Source organism: Falco biarmicus, chromosome 1 (assembly GCF_023638135.1).
Source record: "Falco biarmicus isolate bFalBia1 chromosome 1, bFalBia1.pri, whole genome shotgun sequence".
Classification (NCBI taxonomy): domain Eukaryota; kingdom Metazoa; phylum Chordata; class Aves; order Falconiformes; family Falconidae; genus Falco; species Falco biarmicus.
In genome coordinates, this window is record NC_079288.1 from 39,480,819 (window position 1) to 39,502,497 (window position 21,679).

General features: G+C 45.7%; 1 long non-coding RNA gene across 1 annotated transcript; it reads right to left on the minus strand.

Moving 5' to 3' along the window:
* Positions 1-1,029: 1,029 nt before the first annotated feature.
* LOC130142628 (uncharacterized) lies at positions 1,030-13,090 on the minus strand. Its single transcript, XR_008819473.1, has 2 exons — positions 13,047-13,090; positions 1,030-2,658 (listed from the first exon to the last, which is right to left on the minus strand). It is a non-coding gene; the product is annotated as an uncharacterized LOC130142628 (long non-coding RNA).
* Positions 13,091-21,679: the final 8,589 nt, after the last annotated feature.

The window sequence follows — 21,679 nt, forward strand, 5'->3', positions numbered from 1 at the left end:
AGCTGTCACAGCTCTCGCTGACCATATCCCCAGAAGGTCAGCAAAAAAATAAACACTGGGGCCCGACAGGTCCCCTTCTCATGCAAACTGGCCATTTCCCTCCCCAGCTCCCATTCCATGCATAGATTACACATAGGAGACCCCCTTGGATTTGCACAGAGCTATGCAAGAGCAAAATGCCACAGAAAATAAAAGCAGAAGGGCTTCCTGGGCAGGCAGGGTGGGAAAAAGAAAAGCAGCTTCCTGAGCTTTCCATGCCCACCCACAGGCTGCTGCAGCCATTTTGTGTGCGCAAAGCCTGAAGGTGAAGCTGGGGAGGGGGCCGACTTTTCCCTGGGAGAGACTGCAGGGAAGGATTTAGCTTTTCTATCTGCTTGTGCATGTGAGGGACAGAAGAAAGACAGAATCCAAAAGAAATAGGAAATTAAGCATAGATTGTAAAAGCCTTTTCATCAGGATTAGATTGCATCCCTCTCCTACAGCCAGCCTGCTTTCTGCACTCACCTTCCTCTGCAAAAAGTCATGATGAAGCAGAAACAGTCCCAGGGAGAAGTACAGGTTCAAAAGGCCAGAGTGGAAAGGTCCTTTGCTAAAGGAAATACCCCCCTCCCCAACCCTCTTTATAGAAGTATCCATTTCACCATGGCCACTAATAATCAAAGGGCTATTTCCTGGTCTTCCCAGCACAGCTCCCAGATGCAGAGCACCATTCTCGTCTCCATTATGGCAAACCCTTCCCTTTCCACCCCACACACTCCCTTCCCTACCTGTGCTCCCCCATTGCTGAACCCAGCACTGGGGCACGACTTGACCCCATTTTTCAGGCTGCACAGCAAAGGAAGATGCTCCTTTTCCTATGAGCATTTCCACCCTCTCCCCACAAAGACCAAATGGGTGAATATAACGCTGCATTGCTGGACAAAATCCCGTCGAGGGGGTTCTTTATCAGTGTGTGGCTGCTGGGGAGGCGGGAAGGGCTGGTGACCTGCAAGAAAACCCACCAGCAAGAAAAGGCAGCGAGAGGGGACGTGGGAGTCACTTTATTTATTGGGTGTCGGCCGGGTACAGCGGGGGGCGGCCGGACCGACGGGCCCGGGGCAGGGCGGTGCGCGGAGCCGGTCACTTTGCCCTGCCCCTGCGCGCACTCTCCGCCGCTGCGTGTTTAAACAAAGAAAGTTGCCCAAGCGAAGCCCCCCCTACCCGCCCCTTACCCCCCCGTTAAGGTGGCTCTCGGGGGGTGGTGGGACGTCCCGTTCCCGCACGCGGTCACCGGCTCGTCCCCGGCTCTCGCCGCTCCCCGGCGCACTGACGCCCTTTCATTATTGCACTGCTCGCTGCGACCGTGACAGTAGTGCAACAGGGAAAGAGGGGCAGCCCGCCCGGTGGTCCCAGCGCTGGCCCAGCAGCCGTGGCCGCCCCTCGGCCTGCAGCCCGGCCGCCGGGCCGGGGGCACGGAGGGAGAGCCCGGAGCGGCCGGGGGGGGTTATGTCCTGGCTTTGTCCCCGAGCTCGGAATGATGCTTGGGGGTGGGGGGGTTTAAACCAAGGGCAGCGTCAGGGTCAGGCGTACGAGGAGGCGGCGGGCGCGGCTCCGTCGCAGCGCTCCGGTCCCTCCCCCGCACGCCCCCGGGCCGGCGAGGCGAGCCCGGCCGCCGTGAGTGAAGGAGCCGCTGCAGCTCCGCGCCGCCCGGGGACCGGCTCGGAAAGCCCCGCGGCAGCGGCTCCTCCGCCGCGCCCTGCTCCGGCCCCCAATCCCCTCCCACCATCCCTTTCCCTGGGCCCCCGAGGTCCCGAAAGGGACCGCGGGGACCACCTGAAATGGAAGGCAGGGCCACCCACCCGGCTGCTGTCAGCCCCCAGCTGATCCCTCGCAAAGCGGAGACGAGACTGACCGTTCCCGTCCCGGCTCCGTTCCCACGTACCTCGGTGAGCAGATCTCGGGAAGGGCCGGAGGCAGCGCCCAGCCCCGCTGCGCCGCCCGACCTCGCAACAGCCCCGGCCGCCGGGCTGGCTGCCCGCGCTCGCCGGGCAGAGGCATGAGCTTTGTTTCGAGGAGGTTACTGGGATTAGAGCCTCGGCCTCTTTGTGCTGTGCTCTGCTTCGCATCGCACTGGTTTTCGGGCTGGGATCAGGCACAGAAACAGCAAGTGCGGCTATGTATCTCCTCCCATCCCTTGGTGGGTGTTTACATCATTATGTAAAATAGGCACCCTTCAAACGTCTTGGGACTCATACTATTTTAAAATGGAGCCATGATGGGTTTCTCCGGTTTCAATCACTGCTTGTGTGTTTTAAACATGAGGCCGTTTTGAATCCTGTGCGATAGCATCAAAAATACACTCCTTACTTACAACCTGAGTCACCGCAATAGCACGATTATTCGTCAGATATCTCCGCACAATTACTTGCCTATCTAACAACGCTCAGCATTTCACAACTTTTCCCTTAACTCGATGGGCACATAGGATTATTTTTTTCCTGCTGTGGCTTTCTTCTCTCCATGAAGAATAACCCTCCAAAGAAAAGACCCTATAAGCAATATTGCACTACTACCCTGATCACAAAAGCAGAGGCAATATTGATAGGGTCTCATCCTTAAGGTTAGGAAGCTGGATAATGTGTCTTGCAGCAGGTGACTGGAGGGAGCTTCATTCCATGCCTGCAAATGGGGAAGGGGTAAAAAGTTAGAAAGCAGTGCACTGCCGTATGGATCACAGCACCATGTGCTCCCGGGAGGGTGAGGATGCAGGAATGGAGTAAACCTCTGACCCCACAGAATCTGTGCATGGGCGCTACCCCTCTCTCCCAGGACATAATTAACTCCAGTGTGGATTTTACCCAGGTTTTTACACCTCCATCCCCAGTTCTCACGTTCTTCTGTGTAAATTTTTCTCCCTTATTAATAACCTCAGTCAATTAGCTGCCTAGCTGTTAGAGGCTGAGAAGTGCTATTTATTTGATTAACTGATAGTTGTATTTTGAACCTCTTAGTCACAGGCATCAAGCCCTCAGAGAACTTCCTTTCTAGGGCTGTCCTACTTGGAGAGCCCAATGTTTTAAAATATCCCTCCCTTCATTGGAAATCACAGGATTAAGTACACACCAAAAATTAGAAAGCGAAACAGGATCTCCGGGGCTGGCTATCCAGCACTGACTTTACATTAATGCACACAGATTAAATGGTGTTTGGAGACGCACGCGTGTTTTGCCCTAGCTTGTTTTGTTTGGCTTTTTCTTCTCTTTCCCCTCCCCAGCACCTTTTCTGTCCTAGGCTGGAAGGCACAATCTTCTGCTGAGGCTGGTTTAGCACTGAACGTGCTAACAGCCACAGAAATGATTCCCAGGGAGGGGCTGAGACACCTCCAGCTTCAGGGCTGCTTTGCCAACTAGACTCTTCCTCTGCAATCTGGCTCGCAGTTAACCTGCCCCAGTGCATTTGTCACGTAGGAACGCTTGAGAGTCCAGAGGAAGGAAACTTCATTCCCAGGCCATCCCAAACCAGGTCATGATTTTGACACTTTAAGCTTCTCTTTCCTCAGCCTGCTTTCCAGTGGCTTAAATAGGAGCGTAATGGAGAGACAATCCCCTAATTCATGGATTCCTGGCTAATTTATGCATGCCACATTGATCTGGTCTTTGCCATTAGAGATCCCTGGCGTTTGGCATGCTGGTGTGAGGCAGCCCTGCGTCCCCTTTGATGTTGCCTGACTTGCCCAAAGCATCTGAAAACCAAGGACAGCCAAAGAAAAGCGAAGGGGGGAAGCTCCGTTAATTGTTTGTTTTTTCTAATGGACTGATAAACAAAATCTCGGATCTGCCCCAACCCCTCCTTCTCCCCATCCTTTGTGATGCTTGTTGGAAGCAAACAGGGATCTTTTTTTCCACATTATTTATTTGTATTAACCTCTGCTCACACTAATTAAAAGGCCATGTTCACAGAGATTGCTGTAAGCAGCTCAGAATGAGTTTTATCAAACTTCTGTATTCTCATTTCCTTGGCAAAACCTCCTGTTAAATCCTGCCACTTCTTCTCAACAATCCCTGGCACCTAGACATCCAGCAAGACTGAGAACATAAAAAAAAAAAGACGCTGCTAGGCTCAGCCTTACCTTTCCATCTATTCCCGTCCAGTCTCTATTTTGTTTATTGTTTACCATGTCTTTTCCACTCTTCAGCCTCGATGTTATCTCAAACAAGACTTATACTTAATACACACAATTTAACTTCTCCAGTGGCCTGAGAGACAAACCCACTGGCAAGTTTACAGTGGAAGCATACAATCTGCACATGAAGTAATGTTAATAATGGATCGGTAGTGGAGGGGCAGAAGCACAACTTGACAATTTCTCCACAACTTAATAATTTCAGTAGTTGCAGAAGCTACAACTGGCAGGAGAGTGTAAGGGATGTAATTAGAAATGTCAGCCACAAGTTATGTTCCAAGCAAAGGCAATTAAGATACTTTGTCTTCTTGTTTCTGGATCTGTGCTGAGAGCCTAGATGTGTCTAAAAATTTTCCTTATTTCCAAGTGGTGTATTGGCACAGGACTCCCCACACCTAGCCCTTTTTTTTAACAAGACCAGGAAAATAAAGACTGACTCAATCTCCAGTAATATTCCCCCAGTTTGCAAACAATGTGCACGACGTCTAGGTCGTGCTATGTCCTATAGCAGGGAGACTCTCTGGAATGTATATGGGGGTTATTTTAAAATAAACATTTAAACACGAGATTATGAAATGCATGCTATTTATACACCAGAAGGCTCAGCATCTCTAGATATGTTTAGAAACCTCTCTTGCCTGTAATCACAGTTATAGAAACTAAATGGAAATGTCACCCAGACTAGTATGGAAATAAGACTTTGTGTTGCTCAATAATGGAAACCTTTGGGGTTTTGGGAGTGTGTGTGGGGGTTATCTTTTACTGTAGTGGAGTCATTGCTGTACATTTAAGCCCCCCCTTTTCTGGCATTAGCAGACAAATAGACTGAAGTGTCCTTATGATGAAGCTTTGGGATAAATAAAGTAGTGAGCTGACTCTCTGGTGCTGAGAGGCCTCTGCTCCTAGTGAGATCAGACCTTGTCTTCACTGGTCTAGTTTAGCAAGCCATTTCCCCTTCCCTTTGTTGTTGTTTGTTTGTTTCTCTTGTGGTTAAAGATGCCACTTGGGGCAAGCGGGTTTTTTAAATTTTCATCTCGGTTGCAACCACACAAAACATAGCAGGGCAACAAAGCTTCAGTCCAGTCTTGTTTCCCTGGTCACAGCGTTTCACTAGCCTGAGGAACGGAGACAGTTTAAAAGCCATCTTGCAATTAAAAACATTATATAGTCTTCAATATATTTTCTGCAGTGGAATTGACACTATTACCAAAGGTCAGAGCAAACACTTTGGAAACAGCTGTAGGCTGAGAGGTGGTTTAGAGGTTTCCATCCTATTTAATAATTTTATCATTGTTTTAAAACTGGGAAGTGTTGCCTTTTTAATTCTCTCTCTCTTTTTTTTTTTTTTAAGAGAGAAAATTCTTAGCATTCCAGTCCTGGCTCCTTAAGTCTATCTAGCAAGTTTGTACAAATCCATCCAGAGAAAAAGGGGATTCTTGCTTCCATGCAAGAGTCAACTTGTCCAGGTGTGAGACTCTGGAGAGTAAGGGTTTTGATAATCCTCTCTGAAAACACCACCTTCCCAAGCGCGTTTCACCCACCGAGCTTGGGGATTCTGTCACCCATGGCCACTGATCAATACATTCCCCTTCTCCTGAAATCAGGAGGGATTACACTCCAGAATGTCCTGCCATTTGATTCTTACTTATAATATTTAGTTTGTGGGTTTCAATAACCCTTTTCTCAGCAGCAACATTTCCTCGCCTGGCAGAAGCCAGATCTGCGTCAGTGAGCTCCATTAAAAGGAATGACAGAGCTCCTTAAACAGCCTAGACTTTGTAACCCCACAATACGGCTTTTCTGCATCGTGTTTACCAGCACTCTGCTGTCTGATGGAAAAAAAAAAAAAAAAAGACTTCTGGTACTGAATGCAGGAGCAAAATAGGGCTAAATCCTATCACCTTGGAAGTGCCAATCCCACTCCTGGCCCTGCATGTGCAGCACGGCAGCTGAAAGCTCTTGTAGTTGCCTTGGCTGGGGCCAGAGCACATGCAGCGCTGACCTTAGGGTCCCCCAAATAAATCTTCCCCCATGGCTGGGGCCAGACTCCCCTGTTACATACCCCAGCTGCCCAGAAACTGCCCGCCCACGTGCCTGCAGGGGTAGGGGGTGCGCTTGCTCCCCGGGGCTCCAAGGCCGAGCCTGCCCGGCCGGACCAGAGAAACCCGAAGAGGGGAAGCGGCACCTCTTGTCCCGCCCAGCCGCCTCCCTTCCCCAAACCACCCATGAGCGCCGAGAGCAGGAGCGACCTTAACACAGATCTAGCACTCAATGCAATGACTCAAAAAGTCCCCCTGAAAAAAAAAAAAAATCCCTCTGAAAACTTAAACCATCTGATTTCACTTTCCGCTCCAATTGGTTGTGTAGCCAGGGCGCAGGTCTGGCCTCCTCCACCACACTAATACCCTATGTGTGCTGCCTCCACAGAGGAGGGGTTCTTTTAACAAGTTTATGCAACAACAGGATGGAGGCTCTGCCGGAGCCCTTCCCCCCGCAGCCCGACCTGATTCCCCGCATTCCTCCCGCGCCCTCCCCCTCCGACCCAACTGGAGACAAACTCTGGCATCTCCACACACATGCAAATGGTTTCCCTTGCACAAATACAGACTCCTGAAGGGGCCTTTGCTTCCGAATCCCCCCCCCCCCCCTTTTTTTTTTTTGCTTTCCTCCAGTGCTTTTTTCTTTTTCTTTCTTTTTTTTTTTTTCGCTGTTACATTCCTCAGTCAGGCAGGGTTAAAAAAAAAAAAAAAAAAGAGAGAAAGAGTGGGGAAGGGAGGATTTGGAATGTGTAACCTCCACCCCAGGCCCAGATCTGCAGAGAACCCCATCCTCGCCCCCAGCATCCCTGGGGCCTGCCTTCAGGAGAGCTGGCACTCCGGGCTGGGCCCTCCGTGGGCTCCATCACTCCAGCCAGAGCCAAGCAGCCTTGGGAGGTGTCCCCTTGCCCTCTGTGCATGGGACATGGTCCTTGTCACCGCACAGGCCTTTCCCTGTATCACATGCCTCAAATCCTCCCCACGCCCAGGGAGGTTTCAAGTGCAGCAACTGTATTATTTTTAAAGACATACATTTATACAGGAAAACAAGTATGCATCTATTCCCCCTGTGATTTCTCCACCTCCAAACAAGGCAGGCTCACACATCTTGAGAGGCCATTTTACAGCTCGGCATCAGCCCCACCAAGGCTTTCACTAGCGTTTATTTCCACTCGCTGATGGGCTCCATGAGCGCGCGCACACACACACACACACACAGAACAAAGCCTGCCCTGCTCCAGGGTGGCTTCCAGCTCCTTACTGGTCCACCCTCCTCCCTTAATCCTTGGCCAGGGGCAGGGAAGGGCCCCTCACGCTTCCACTCCGGTCACTCTTATGCTCCTATTGATGGCGGAGGGGGGAGAAGACACCCCCCCAGCAGAGCCCATACAGATTTCACCCTCTCCTACTTTTTAATTAATCAAAAAATTAGGAGGAGAAAGTGCCAAAGCTAAACAGGCCTCCCCGTTCCTTAATGCACACAAAAATGGCAACCGTGCTACAATGCAGAGAGATGGATGAAAAGAAAAGCTCTAGAGAAAGGGAGCCATGGCGGCTCAGGTTACCTCCACTGAGGCCTGGGAGCTGTACTGCATCCACCACCCTGCCTCCAGTTCAGGTGCGGAGGCTTAGCCTTCTTCTCTGGGTGTGCAAGGGAGATGGGCTTCAGCTCCTCACCAGAAACAGAGGGGCTGAAAAGGTGTCTTTTGTTTGCTCCCTTGTTCATTGAAGAACTGGAGTGTGTTATTGAGGATTCTGCTTCCCCTCATCCCTCTAAAATGGGACACACGCTCCCCCTCAGCATTTGGTCCTCCATTTTCTGCTTCCCCATGGCTCACTCACTAGCACACTCCAGCCTGGCTTGGGATGTGCAGTGCAATCCGAAAATGCTCCTTTACCTAGATTTGATTTCCAATATGACGGCTCTCCCCACCCCCACCCTTTGCTCCCAAGGTAACAGCTCAAGGCTTCAGGAAAAAAAAAAGGAGAGGAAGGTCCCATCCCCCAGCCCTCCAAACCCCCTTCTTAGCAGCTGCAAGAGAAAATACCACATCTGCCTCCAACTACACCGCGAGTGACAGTCACCAACATATTGTTATTTAAAGATCAATTCTGAACGCAATATTCCTGTTCCTAGGCCTACATCATCCCTGCGTATCAGACTCGCTCCACATTGCTATTGGGAAGTGCAGGGAGAGATTGTCTTTCAAAACCTATTGATTATTATTTAGGTGCCTTCTATTACTTTTTTTTTTTAAATTAAAATGAAGGTATCAATATTGCTTTAATCTTAACAGTAATTCCTCTGAAAGTGAAATACGATGGAACTTGAAAAATACATCAATAGGAAGCAAAAATTAAATTGCCTGTGAATACATGTGTATATATTAAAGTCAACTGAATTCTATACACAACAATAACATCCTCAGGTTCATAAAACTCTAATTTTTAAAGCCGTAGCAAGAAAATACTCAAACCTGGTCAGGACATTTTTAAAGGTAGTGATTGCTCTAAAGGAGGACAAGAGGGCTTTAAAATGTGAATAGGCCAGCTTTTTATTTTACAACTTCGACACACAAACCCACGCTAGTGGCAGAAAGGGCAATCCATTTTGTACACTGAAGCAGTCAAAATAGGGAACAAAACCCAAGGAATTTCCATACAGACCACTCAACCTAAACACAAAACAAACAAACAAACACAAGGGTAGGGATTTGTTTAGGCAATTTCTACATTTTAACGTTTGCTCGAGCCTTTGCGGTGGAGGGAAGAAATCAGAGTAGGGGGCTGGTTCTCTACTAAAATGCATTAAATAACTACACAATCCCATAATGTCAGGGGCTGGGTGTGCAACAGTAACTGATCATAAAGGATGTATTAGGACTGGAACCAAATGCTTTGACAATATTATTGCACTGCTTTATTTGTGCAGACAGTAGTGCAACATTGTCAGAGCCAGCGATACCAGCAGTCACTGTCACGTTCTGCACAGCTGTCCCTGCATCCTTTTGTAAGGGACTGTTACATTACAGTGTTAACCACAATAACGTTTTTATGTTTAGCCTCAATAAAACTCTGCATGACAAAGTTTATTTGCAATCGTAATTAGACAAGGTAAAAAAACAACAACAAAAAGTTAGTTTAAAAAAATTACAGAAAGAGAGAAAGGAAAAAGAGAGAGAGAGAGAGAGAGACCACTGTTAGTATGGCTTGTTAAACAAACCATTCAAGTCTTTTGCTACATGCCCAGTATATCTAGACACGGTATGTTATAAAGGTTTTATACAAGAAAATATTTTGCTACAGTAATGGAGAATAAAAGAACAAGGGACATAATTCAGCATCCTCAAATGTATGTGTTTCCATAAAATCCAAATTGGTCAGTCAATGAATCTAAACTATGTAATTTAAATAAATCACAGAAAGTGCCAGCCCTTTCCTCTGCCTTCAGAAGTTGTCTTAATTGTGCTGTGTAGTTTATGGTGGTTGACCAGTACAGATGAAAAAGGCTGATGTATGTGTATATAGAATGGTATAAATATACAGTGCTTTGATTTGCTATGGAAAATATTACAGAAATGATGAGACTTGTGTACAAAAATGCCTGTACTTCAATCTCACACGTATCTGTGTGTCACCACTCAAAAATCACAGTATAAACACCACAGATTCTTAAAACCAAATCAACAGCATTAAATCCTATAGATGTTGATAGGGACCATGTTAAACATCTAGGGGAAAGTTTCTAAAAGGGGAAAACTATAAAGAAATCACTATAAAATTTCAATGTAGATATTGTATGGAAGTGTGTAGAAATTAATAATTACTTACAAGTTATTGGTAAACAAAGCAGGTAATGTGATGCCTTGAAAGCCCCCAGAAACATTTGGGGCTTACGTTTTAAATAGGATGTGTTTAAATTATTCCAGCTCATTTCCATAGAAAGACATATAAAAATGTATAACCCAGAATCTCACTCCTTATTTAAAACCACTCCCACATGTATAAAACCTTATTTCACACACGTGCATAAATACACTGGAGGAGGCATCTATTTTAGGGTTGTTTGCCCACTCTGAAGAGGGTGGGCTGCTAAAGGGGGTCATGTTTCTGCCAGCCAATGCCCTTTTAATATTGCACTGCTCATCATAATTGCCAGTAGTACAACAGAAAAAGGGCTCTGGACAACAGCATGCTTCAGAGACTTTCCAAAATAAATGATAAATCAGTTAGAAACTTCTCCAAGTGATGGCCTTCTGTGCGTAATTTACTCTAAAACAGATTTGTTACATTCAAAAAAAAGGAGTTTCTTCAACAACCACATTGAATCAATGTCATTCTTTAAAATTAGATTTTAATATTTCACAACTCCACCTTGAATTAACTTCAGCAAGAATTTAGATAAGCTCTTTTTAGAGACTTTTTTCTTCTTCTCAATGGTAAATGTATCACACCAGAGCATGTGAAAGCAAAGACCAGAACTGGGATTGTCCTCCTTGCATTTCAGCACCCCCAGTATTTTACAGAAGTAGGTGTAATGAATTAGATTAAGCATTATCTTAAAGACACAATGGAGGAGAAGTTCATATCCTTTCTATTGCTTTCCATCTGAATAGTCTGCTAAAATATTTGGTATTTATTACATACATGCTTGCCAGTAGCTTAAATTATTTCTTTTTAATTGCTAAGCAAGTCTTGCTATTTTATACAAGCATCTAAACAAGCTTTCAAAAACAACTGCCACCCAGGAGTGAGATACCTTTAAAAATCATCTACTTGCAGCATGAAAACAATCACTATTGTAATTTTCCTTTTCCAAAAAGAATATATGGGTAGTAAGGAGAAAACATCAGTTAATCATTACAAATCAGACGTTTCAAATAATTTTAGCAGTAAATAACATTTAAAAGTCAACTTGTTAGTCTTTAGGCTTCAAACTGTTTAGCATTTGTTTCTCTAAATTTCAAACGCAAAGCTGGAAAATGTAACTATTTGTTAAATAAAAATCACTTGAGAAATTACAAAATACTTTTATTTCGAACTTCAAACAATGCAAAGAAATCCAAACTTGGAAACAACTTTCCATAAACTGTATAGACAAGGAAGAATCGTACCAAATGCTAAAATGAATTAAACTGATTCAAGTCTGGGGGAGTTTGGGCTGAGTGAGAAAATGCACTGAATGAATTCTAGTTGTCAAATTTTCAGAGCAGTATTAACAAAAAGCCAATTGATTTGGTCATGTCACAACCTAATTAGAATCTTAAACTGTATCGTTCTTATTTTCTGATTTTAATTTTTCCTCCTTTTTTTTGTACAATAATTCATTCCTAATCCGGAAACCTAGGCTAGTTTGGAAATGTTAAAAAAAAAAAAAGGGGGGGGGGGGAAGAGAGAGAGAAAAAGAGCAAGAAGGAAGGAAAAAAGAAAAAAAATAGAAGAAAGAATGTGCTTTAAACTTTAGGAAGTTTTTTTTTTAATTCCAGAGCCCCAGGTTTGTGTTCGAGGGTACGAGCCTTCCTTACACAACTTGAAGACCACACACTGGAGGGAAACGAAGCGGAATTGGGGCAAAGTGCAAGAATGCCAAAGAAACACTCTGGGCTGCGCACCCTGGTTTATTGCAAAAACTCTGGACTATTTAAGCAAAGCATTAGTTTTACGAGATTTAAATATTAAGCCAATATAAATACTGGCTGGAGATAGCATGTGACTTATTGCCTCGCTCTTTGGGGGGGTTGAGCAAAAAAAAGAGGAAGGGGGGTCGAAATCAGGATCTTTCAGCAAAACCATTTCCGTGCTTTCTAGGGAGACAGGAGTTCTGCTACGTTGGAAAACGGGAATAGTATTTTCCAAGAGGAGCCCGGTGGTACAAACGCGAGCGGGCAGCACCCGCAAACACTCCCGAGAAACACAACCCGCGGGCTGGGGGCGGGGAGGGAGCGGGCTCAGCTCCGGCGACAAGAATTCGATTCGTGGGATCACACTCGGTGGCTCCGAAGTGTTTGCGTAGGTGAAATGTTTGGGGGGTGGGGGGGTTTGTCGGCTCACCACTATCTAGAGATTTTCAGCCAAGCCTGCCAGCCATCGGCTCCCCCCGTACTCCGCCAGCACTTCGCGCTGCACACCCGCCCCCGTCCCCTCCTCTCTCCCCGCTTTCGGCCGCCACGGCCGGCTGCTGCCCGCCGCCGCTCCCGAGTTTTATTCCCGGCCCCGCGGCTCCGGCCGCCGGCTCGTTCCGACGCCTCGTACAGACCGCGCGGCGGAAAAAAAACCGACCAGCGAGAGCTGCGCCCGGGAGACCGCCGCGGTCCCGAGGGGCAGGAGCAGCCGCCCGCGGCCGCCCGCTCCCCCGGCAAAGCCCTCCGGCGAGCGGCCGGGGAGCCTCCGCACCGGGGCAGGGCGAGGGGCGCCACCACCCCGCGAGGCCGCCCCGCTCCCTCCGCCAGGCTCCCGCCCCCGCCGCCCGGGCCGAGGGGCAGCCCCTCGGCCGCCCGCCCCGCGGGACCATTGTCAGAGCGGCGGCGGCGCGCCCCGCCGTCACCCCGCGCCCCCCCCGCCCGGGGCCCGCTGCTCCCGCCATTTCCGCCCGGGCCGGCGGATGCGGCGGCAGGGCCGGCGGGCCCGCGCGGCGCGGTGCCTGGCGGCGGGGGGACGGATCCCCCGCGCCGCGGGGGGGAAAGTTGCCAAAAGAGGCGCAAAAGAGGCGGCGAGAGCGGCGCGGCTCCGCAAACCCCCACCCCACCCCCGCCTCCCGCCGCCCCGCGCCGCCGGCCGCCGCCGCCCCGGGCGCGCCTCGGCGTCGCTCCCTGATCGATCAAAACGTGGGCAAATCCTCCAGTACCAACCTCATGGCCTCCCTGCTCCAGCCTCCATCTTTGACTAGTTGACATTCAGCTCCTGCCTGACCAACTCCTCATTAGCATACCTCCCCCGCCATTGGCTCGCCCCTGCGCTAGTCTTTGCCACCGCCTCCGCCATTGGCTCCCGGGGAGGATATTTAAAAATATTATCCCCTCGCCCATTGGTGCTCGGGCGCTCACGTCACTGCACGCTCTTTATTTTAACAATGAATGCACAAACACATTCTTCCATTCACAAATTTTTTTTTTTTTTCAGTAGTTTGCCCGCCTTTTCTCCAACTACATTTTCATTGATTTTTTGTTTCAACTGAGGGGGTCCCGGTTGTAAACAGATAAATCAAAGGCGAACAGAGGGGGGACCTGAGCAAATATTATTTTCTCCCTCTTTCTCTCTTTTGTTCGGCAGCGCTGGTGTTGGGGGAACACAACTGATCCCCAGCGGTCCCGGATCGGAGAGGTGTGGTCGGTGGGGGGGGCCGCTCTGCCCGAGAGCTTGCAGTTTTTCTGTGTGTATTTCGGTTTCAAAGCTCAACCTCTTTCCCGCAAGCAGAAAAGCAAGCCCAGCCCGGGCACAACAAACCGCTACATCTGTCACATTCCGAATAGCAATTATTGCTGTAGGTGGGGAGTGTTTGGCCGGGGGTGGGGGGCGGGGGGTGCTTGCCCACGGCTGCTCTCCCTCCCGGGCCGGCGGGCAGCGGCGGGGCCGCCACGCTCCCCGCCCGTTCCTCTCGCAGCCGCGCTCTCCGCGGGCTGAGCCAAGCAGGGGATTTAATTGTGACCGACTAAAACACACCAGGTCACTTCAGTGCACTTTCATGACAACAACAGCTTTTCCTTTTGTGCACGCGGGTGAGCTGAAATCAGGCGATATCAAAGTTTAAGGGCTAGGGAGGGAAGCTCTCTAGTATTTCTCTTATCCTGCAAATTGTAAAACGTAGGAATCGTTGAAAAATTAATAAACAAAGACTGAGAGAGTCATTGAGAGACAGTCTCTCTTACAGGGAGATAGATGTCTTCCTGATTTTCTTTTTTGGAAATATTTCTGCCATGTTGTTAACTAACAAGCTCACAACTGTGAAGTTGCTTCCCCTTTAAAATATATAGTTCCTCCTGTGGACTCAGTTCTTCAACAATTGATTTCAACAGATGTTTGTAAAATGAAAATGGTTTTATAGTCCAATATAAATGGAGTATAAATTGAGTTTATACTCAAACTTAACAGCAAAGAAACTCGGTAAACTGTGAGAAAGCAATACACTTTTGTGGGCAAAAAGGCTTTTTATTTTATTTTTTTAAAAAAACCCTATATTTAGTGGCATTTTATTAAGTAACCTGCCTTTGAAAAAAGTATATTTCCCTCTAAACTCATGAATTATTTGAATTTTAAAGTTTCTTTTCCTTTCATTTGTTAACTACCTTCATACCAAATCCAACCCCAAAATACAACTCATGTGTGTGTGAACTGGAATTTTACATTATACAAGAAAAAGGATATTAGTTACTTTTAAAAATAAACTAAACTTCCTTTATTTCTATTCTTGGGCTTGGGAGAGGGTTCTGATTTGGTTATTTTCTCCATATATGTATGCATATATTTGCGTGGGTCGTCCCCCACCCCTTCCCGCCCCCCCCCCCCCCCCCCCCCCGTACAAATATTGAACCCAAGTTGTAAATACTGGATGTGGGTACTAATGGGTGGGGACTTGGAGCAGTGGATCTCTGGCAGTGTTTTTGGAGATGGGAGAGAAGGGCAGTGGGCTGTGAAATCACACATTCCTGTCCAATGGAGCTGAAATAATGGTATTGTTCTCTGGAAAAGAGGTTGCTTTTCTCTTCTCCATTCTTCCCCTGATCTGCAGGGACCTGATTGTGCAGTTAATCAGCAAAAAAGCGTTTGATGTAAGGCAGGGCGTGAATTCAAAAGGGCCAGGGGGGATTCAAGAGGGATTCTTCTGTCTGTTAGAAAAATGTTTTTCTGGTTTCAAAATGGTAGACATTTGAAAAGCTGCACTGGTCTCTCTTCAGAGATCCGAGTTTTGCAGTAGGTACCAGCACTAATTATATCGCTTCCTTTGTGGTTTTGACACTTTACTGCTGGAAAAAAAAGTAGATATCTTACAGCAAAAAGAAAGATGTCCTTCCTGGAGCAAAGGTGAGCCCCTGTATCCCTGCAGTTCATTCCTTCAGCTTGCTATCAGTCGCCAGAGCGTCTCCTTATGACTGCCTTGCTAAATGTTTTAGCATTGCACGATTCAGAGTAAAATAAAGCCCGTGGGGAGCAGGTAAGAACTAAGTTGGTTTTGTAGCTCTTTTTGGTGACCTGTGTCCTGAGCATGACATCCGCCTCCCCCGAATCTTTAAACATAGAAGCTTTCCTGTTCCACACTGACTTGTCAGTAAATCTTTCCTTGCCAGCCTTGTCTTGAATGCCAAGAATATTTGAAGTGTGTTTCTTGTTTCAGTGTGGTCATTTCCCAAACTTTTTAACAAAACCCCTTTCTGCCGATTTCTGCTATCTTTCTTATGCACAGTGCCTATACATATGTAAATATGTAAATCCATTGCTATCCCTTTACTTAATATATTATTATAGCTACACAGGAAATGACACATCCTAGAGAAAGGCAACTGCCTTGGATGTTTACGTGAAAAATATGTAACTTTACAGCAAGCTCCAAACGGGTTTGTCAGTTTAATTTTGGCCAAACTGCAAATAAAGTTAATGAAAGGTGCCCATCACCAGTCTCTGGTCCCTAGCCCCAGATCTGTCGCTGTGTACCACAGTCCTTTCTGCGGGTCTCCTTCCTGCTCTGTGAAAGGACAATCGCTCTGCTGTAATGCTGGATTGGTTGGTTTAATTTGTGTGTTTCAGGGCTGGGGGACATTGGGGAATTCTTTGGATATATATTTTGTGTGTGTGTGTGTATGTGTTGTTTTGCTGCAAATGTGCAGTTGTGCTGTCCCCTCCCTTTGGAAAGGAAGGCTGAGAAAACACATTTGTTCTGCTGGTGGTTTGCTTTAAAGAAGGGCTCATTGCAAATGTCCAGTGCTGGAGAAGAATGGTGTTTTTATCATTTTTAAACATCAAGGAGGGGAGGGAGAAAAGCTGATATTATTTTTTTTCCCTCCAGATCTTGGGGTGTTTTTGCAGTGTAACTCAATCTGATGTCACTGGGGGTGGAGTCTCTGCTGCGTTTGCTTAAACTGGAGCTGCCTCAGTTCAAGGCCTTGTGGCTGAAAGTTCTTAAATCTGTGGCAGACAGGCATGACTATTCCTTAATGAGACCCCTGCTGCAATAACGCGTTTTTTATTTTAATCAGCTTCTTAATGCTATTAATTATAATTTCTTTCATAACACTCTCCCCATCTGCAAGGTTAATGTCCCGCACAAACAGCACAGTAACATGCTTCACCGTTATCGTCTGTGTGAAAACACATGTACAAACTCATATAAAACCTTCTTAATTAGGTCTTGAACATACATATGCTTTGTGAATGTGGGTGACAGGCAGAAACAAAGAGAAGAGAGGAGGGCAAGAAAAATTCCACAGAAGTTTCCAAAGATATTTACAGAGGCTGTTACAAATTAACCTTAAAATCCATCCTTGTGGACAACTGCTACATTTAGGAAGGATAGATTTGATTTTTGTGTTTTGTCTTTTATTCCCAGCTCTCTAGCTGCAAACATTTGCTCCTGTGGACAAAACTTAAAAGGCTGGGTTCAAAACGAATTGATAAAACACGGGAAACAGGAACAAATAGATTCATAAAATGTTCACAGGGCAGCATTGACTAGTAACGTTTAAACTTATACAGACTGGACTTTTGGTTTGCCTCAACTTCAGAAAAATCACTATCACTTCTTCAGAGAGGCTGGAAATCAAAGTTGCCTCTGAGCTCATCTAAAATCACAGTTCTTTTCTTCATTCAGCACAGCTACCCTGACTTTTCTTTTTTTTACCACACAGACTTGTAAAACCAAGTGGACCCTTTATTTAAACACTGATTTGAATGATCCTAAAACTTGCCTTAAATTATGTGAGATTTCACCATACCCATATTTTTAGCCAAGTAGCTTACAAAAAAGTTTTCTTAGAATGGGCTTTGATTCATACACGTGAGAATACAACAGCTTAAAGTTACTTGATGTATGTGTATGTCTATCCACATATATGTGCCTACATATCACTGAAATCCAAATTGTTCTTTATTTCCTCCCCAGATTTGTTTTTCAACAAATGCAGCTTGTTAAAGGATTTTTAAAATTAAAACATAGAAACAAAAGCACTATTCACAACAAAAAGGCATCCTCTGAAACATTTCAGTAATTTAAAAGTCGTCAGAAACGATTTCTAAAAGTTTAAAATGCACCCAAGCTCACCCCCCACCACCACATCTTTATTTAGATGGAACAATCGTTTTAATGTGATAAAAATGCAATAGTTTCTTAAGGACATTTTCCTGTCTGTAGGATTGAAAATAAGAAAGGCAGAGAAATCTCATTCCTTTCGCTAAAAAGAAATAACCTTAATCATTTCCTAGCTAGCAGATGGCCAAAAATACCTTGCATGTTTCCATAAACGTATCCAATCGATAGCTTCAAAAGTGATTGAATGTAACCAAAATGCAGTCAGCCCAAAGAGCTCAAATCTCTGCTGATCAAACCTCTACAAAGCAGGCTCTTGTGCTCGGTTTGACAGTGTCCGAGAGGGAGGGGAGCATGAATGAGAAAAACAGTCACTAAATGCAAGTTATGAATGAGGGATTGGAAGGGAGGGGAAAAAAAAAAAAAAAGAAAGAAAAAAAGAGGAGAGACACAGCTAATGCAAAAATCAGTTTAATTCCATGGGTTTTACATTGATGTGATTTTTCCCTCCGATCCCACCGCGTCTGCGGGCTCGTAGTTATAAACATCTCTAGCCCAAACCCCAATAACCATCCTCGCTCCAGGAAAGAGGAGCATTGTGCTTAGCGGCTCACGTTTTCTCGTCTCCCGTCTCTCTCCCCCACCCCCCCATCCCCCTTACTCGTCCCCCGTCTCTCCCCCCTCCCTCTTTTGTAAATCAGAATGAGGAGGTTTTATAGTGAGTCTAATTCTCACTCCCTCCATTTCCTTCCTTTCTGCATTTTTTATCCCCCTTCCACCCCGCCCCTCCCCTGCCTGCAGCCCTGGTATTGATTAACCACTTCGGTGCTACCCCTCCGCGCTGCCTCGCTGCAGCCGCCGCCTGCCCCCGCAGCGCCCCGCATCGCACCGCGGCCGGCGGGCAGGAGGCGGCCGGGGCTGCCCCGGGGAGGCTCCCAGCGCCCGCTCCCGGCCCCGCCGCTCCCGGCTGGCCCTTTGAAGTCACTTGTACTTAATGGTATTTAATGAGGCCGGTTGCAGCGCCGGGAGTGCCCGGCCGGCTCCGGGAGCGGGGAAAAAGTGGGAAAATCAAACGCTACGGACCCAAACGTGGGGGGATTTCATCAGCGGGAGGGATGCGGCTGCGGGGCGGTGGAAGGAAGAGTGGGAAGGAGTAGGGGTGTGGGGGGGAACCCAAACCCAAGCAGCGAAATAGTTAACGGCCTCTGGATGCATTGATTAGTATTGATGGCTTTGGTAGTTTTAATGGATTTGTTGTTTGTGGGAGGTGGGGAGCTTTTGCCTTGCTTTGAATTCTAACCCCCTGGCTGGGAGCTTGCTCCTAATTGCATGCACAGCATTCCTTCGGAGTGGGTGGTATCACCTTTTACTGCTGCTCCCTTCCACAGGGAAGGCCTGTAAAAAATCCCTTTCATGTGCCCGAAAATCAATACCCAGGGCTCTGGATGGCTGCTGTAAAAACAAAACAAAATCCTGTCCCTCCCCCTCCAGAAAATAATAATATATATGTATAGGGAGCGAGAGGGGAAGAAAGAGCCCCGCTGGAGCAGCCTCCTCCCTGCAGACAAACCCAAGGGGCAGTGGGCTCCTTTTGCCAACCCGGGGCTAAGGTGTTTTCGGGCTGGTGTGGAAGGAGCCCCTATTTTCACAGCTGCTGGGGGCACTTTGGGAGGGGGCTGCAGTTGGGAGCTGGACGTTTCAGTCTGGCTCTGGTCAATAAAAATGGATGTGGCTTGAAAATGCCTGCTCCAGTGGCAGGGAGGATGGAGGATCAGGAGCAGTGCTTAAGAGGTTAAAAAGGACTGGGTGAGTGGGAAGTTGCGGAGTTATGGGTGGAGTTACCCACATTTTTTAAAAAAAAGCACAACAGAGTAAACAAATTCATCTTTCAGTTAGTGTCAGGAGGAAGGTAAGAGAGCAAGGGTGCTGTGCCTTGCTGTGTCCAGCACTGGGCTTTTGGAAATAAAAAATGAGACATTTTACTAGGAAACTATTAAACCAAGTTTATTTTTCATTCTGCCCCCAAACCATGCAAAAATGATACCATTCTAACTTACAAGTGAATTCCACGTTCACTTCTCTCTCTGCTGGATCTTAATTTCTTTAGCGCTGAGGGGAGAGAGAGCGATTGTTAAGCGTTTAAAAATCCGTGCAAAATAAATCAAGGTGTTTCTGCCATCTACATTTCAATTCAATAACATCGTTTTCATAGAGCTATTTCATTAGGATGGAATAACTCACCTGTAAGTAATTACAGCTGACTTGCTTTCTAGCAGAGACCAATACAAGTCCAGAAAGGGGATAAAGGTTAGCTCAAAGAAATACTGCAGAGGTTTGGCATGGGCATAAAAGCGAATAGCTGTGTTCTCTCCTTAGAAAGCAAGTAACTCTTAGTCATCATTTAAAAGAGAATTCATAGCTGTGCCTTGGAGCTTTATTTCAATCTAAAATTTAAAAACAAAACCCAAACTGAAAGTGTTCAGTCAGTAAAATCTAACGTCACTGCATCGAACAGAAAAAAGCTCCCAACCAACAAACAACCCAAAGTTCCTACAATAATTGTTTGAGAAATCCACCGTTCTCAGATTTCACACAGGCTCAAACAGTCAAATAGTTCGTTTGATATTTGTGGTTGTAATTCTGCTTCTTGTTGAAATTGTGTGTTGGCACTGAGTTACATTTGTTTGAAATTAGTTTATCAGTGTAACACTAACTTAAGAATGAGTTTACTCGTTCAAAAGTGCACTACTTTCAGTGAGATAATTTAAGTGGAGCTGTACATGGAAAAAAAACCACAAGGAGTATTTTAAATTATTTTCTCTATCTAATACTGTTAAAATTTAAGAGTATGTCTTTACAGATAGTTTAATGTAAAATTTTATTTAAGTCATAGTTCAAATGCTTCCTAATTTTATTTAATGATTTTTATTTAGCACAAACTGCCCACACATTTTGTATTAATTCATATTCATATGGAACACTTATTTTTATCTAGTCCAGAATATGCAGTAGGAAGGTTTCCAGGACATTTTCATTTTAGAGAACCCTAGGTTTCTTAGTAACAAACAAAATTTTAAATAGAAAGAATCATTTTCAGGATTCACTTAACTAATTTCAGGAAGTTCATCCTTTCACCATTGTACTAGCTTTTGTATGTACATTTTAAAACAAAATATTTACAAAATAAAATGCCTTCCTAAAATACCTAGGATATGCTCTTCTCCAAAATTCTGTGGATTTGTACTTCAGGCTTTTTTTGGAACAAAGGTATAAGGATCTTTTTGCTGTACCAAACAATTGAAGTGTGCTTTCAGATAGGCAGGGAGAGGAGAGAGTTGTGCTGTGAAACATTTGAAGCGGTTTTTTTAGGAGTGCACTAAAGTGACAAAACCTACACTTGAAAGTATTTCAGGATCTCACTCTTTGTTTTAATGGCAAGGAGAACATTCAGGCTATATATATATATTTTTAATAAAAACAATCCACAAAACTTAATCAGAAGTGAAACCTGGGATTCAGTTCTTTCCTTCTTTCCAAATCTGTTTCTTAGGGTTTTTTTTTTCTCCAAATAATTAAAAAAAACCTAACCTAAACCAAAATAAAGTGTACGACCTGCAGTTTAGAGAGCATGAAAAAAAGATAGTTCTTTCCTTCATTTACTGAATTCACCTTAACAAACAATTTTGGAATTTCATTTGTTTGAAATCTGCAGCATATTTTTCTCTCAAGACATTTTAGTGCACAAATCTGTTTGACACTCAAGAAAAGCAGCTGGAGAAAAAACCCACCTCTTTATCCCCCAGCAGAATTGCCAATTAATATGATTCTGTTAGCTCTGACCAAACGGGAGGAATCAGCAGGGTATTATGGGAGATTTATCCAAAAGTCACATCTCACTTCTGAGTTAAGAATTTAATATGAAAATAAATCATTATAAAGGTTTTCTCTCTCTTATGGTATCTGTAAAATATGTGCTAAATGTGAAGATAGTTGTGTGTGTGTGTGTTGAGGTGTGAGTGCAGTCTCTGGGCAGTGTTAGCAGATTGATTTGTTTCTCTGCTAAATGTTGAAAACAGCCTTTCCTTTTTTAACCCTAAAATCCCACCAGTAAACACTTGTGCAGATGTAGTTGGTATATTTAAAAGCAACCAATCTGTACAAATAAAATTATGAAATTATGGTTTCATTATCAAACAAACAGTTTAGTTCAAAAGGCTTGTGAAGCTTCAGCTTAAATTTGGGGGTTTT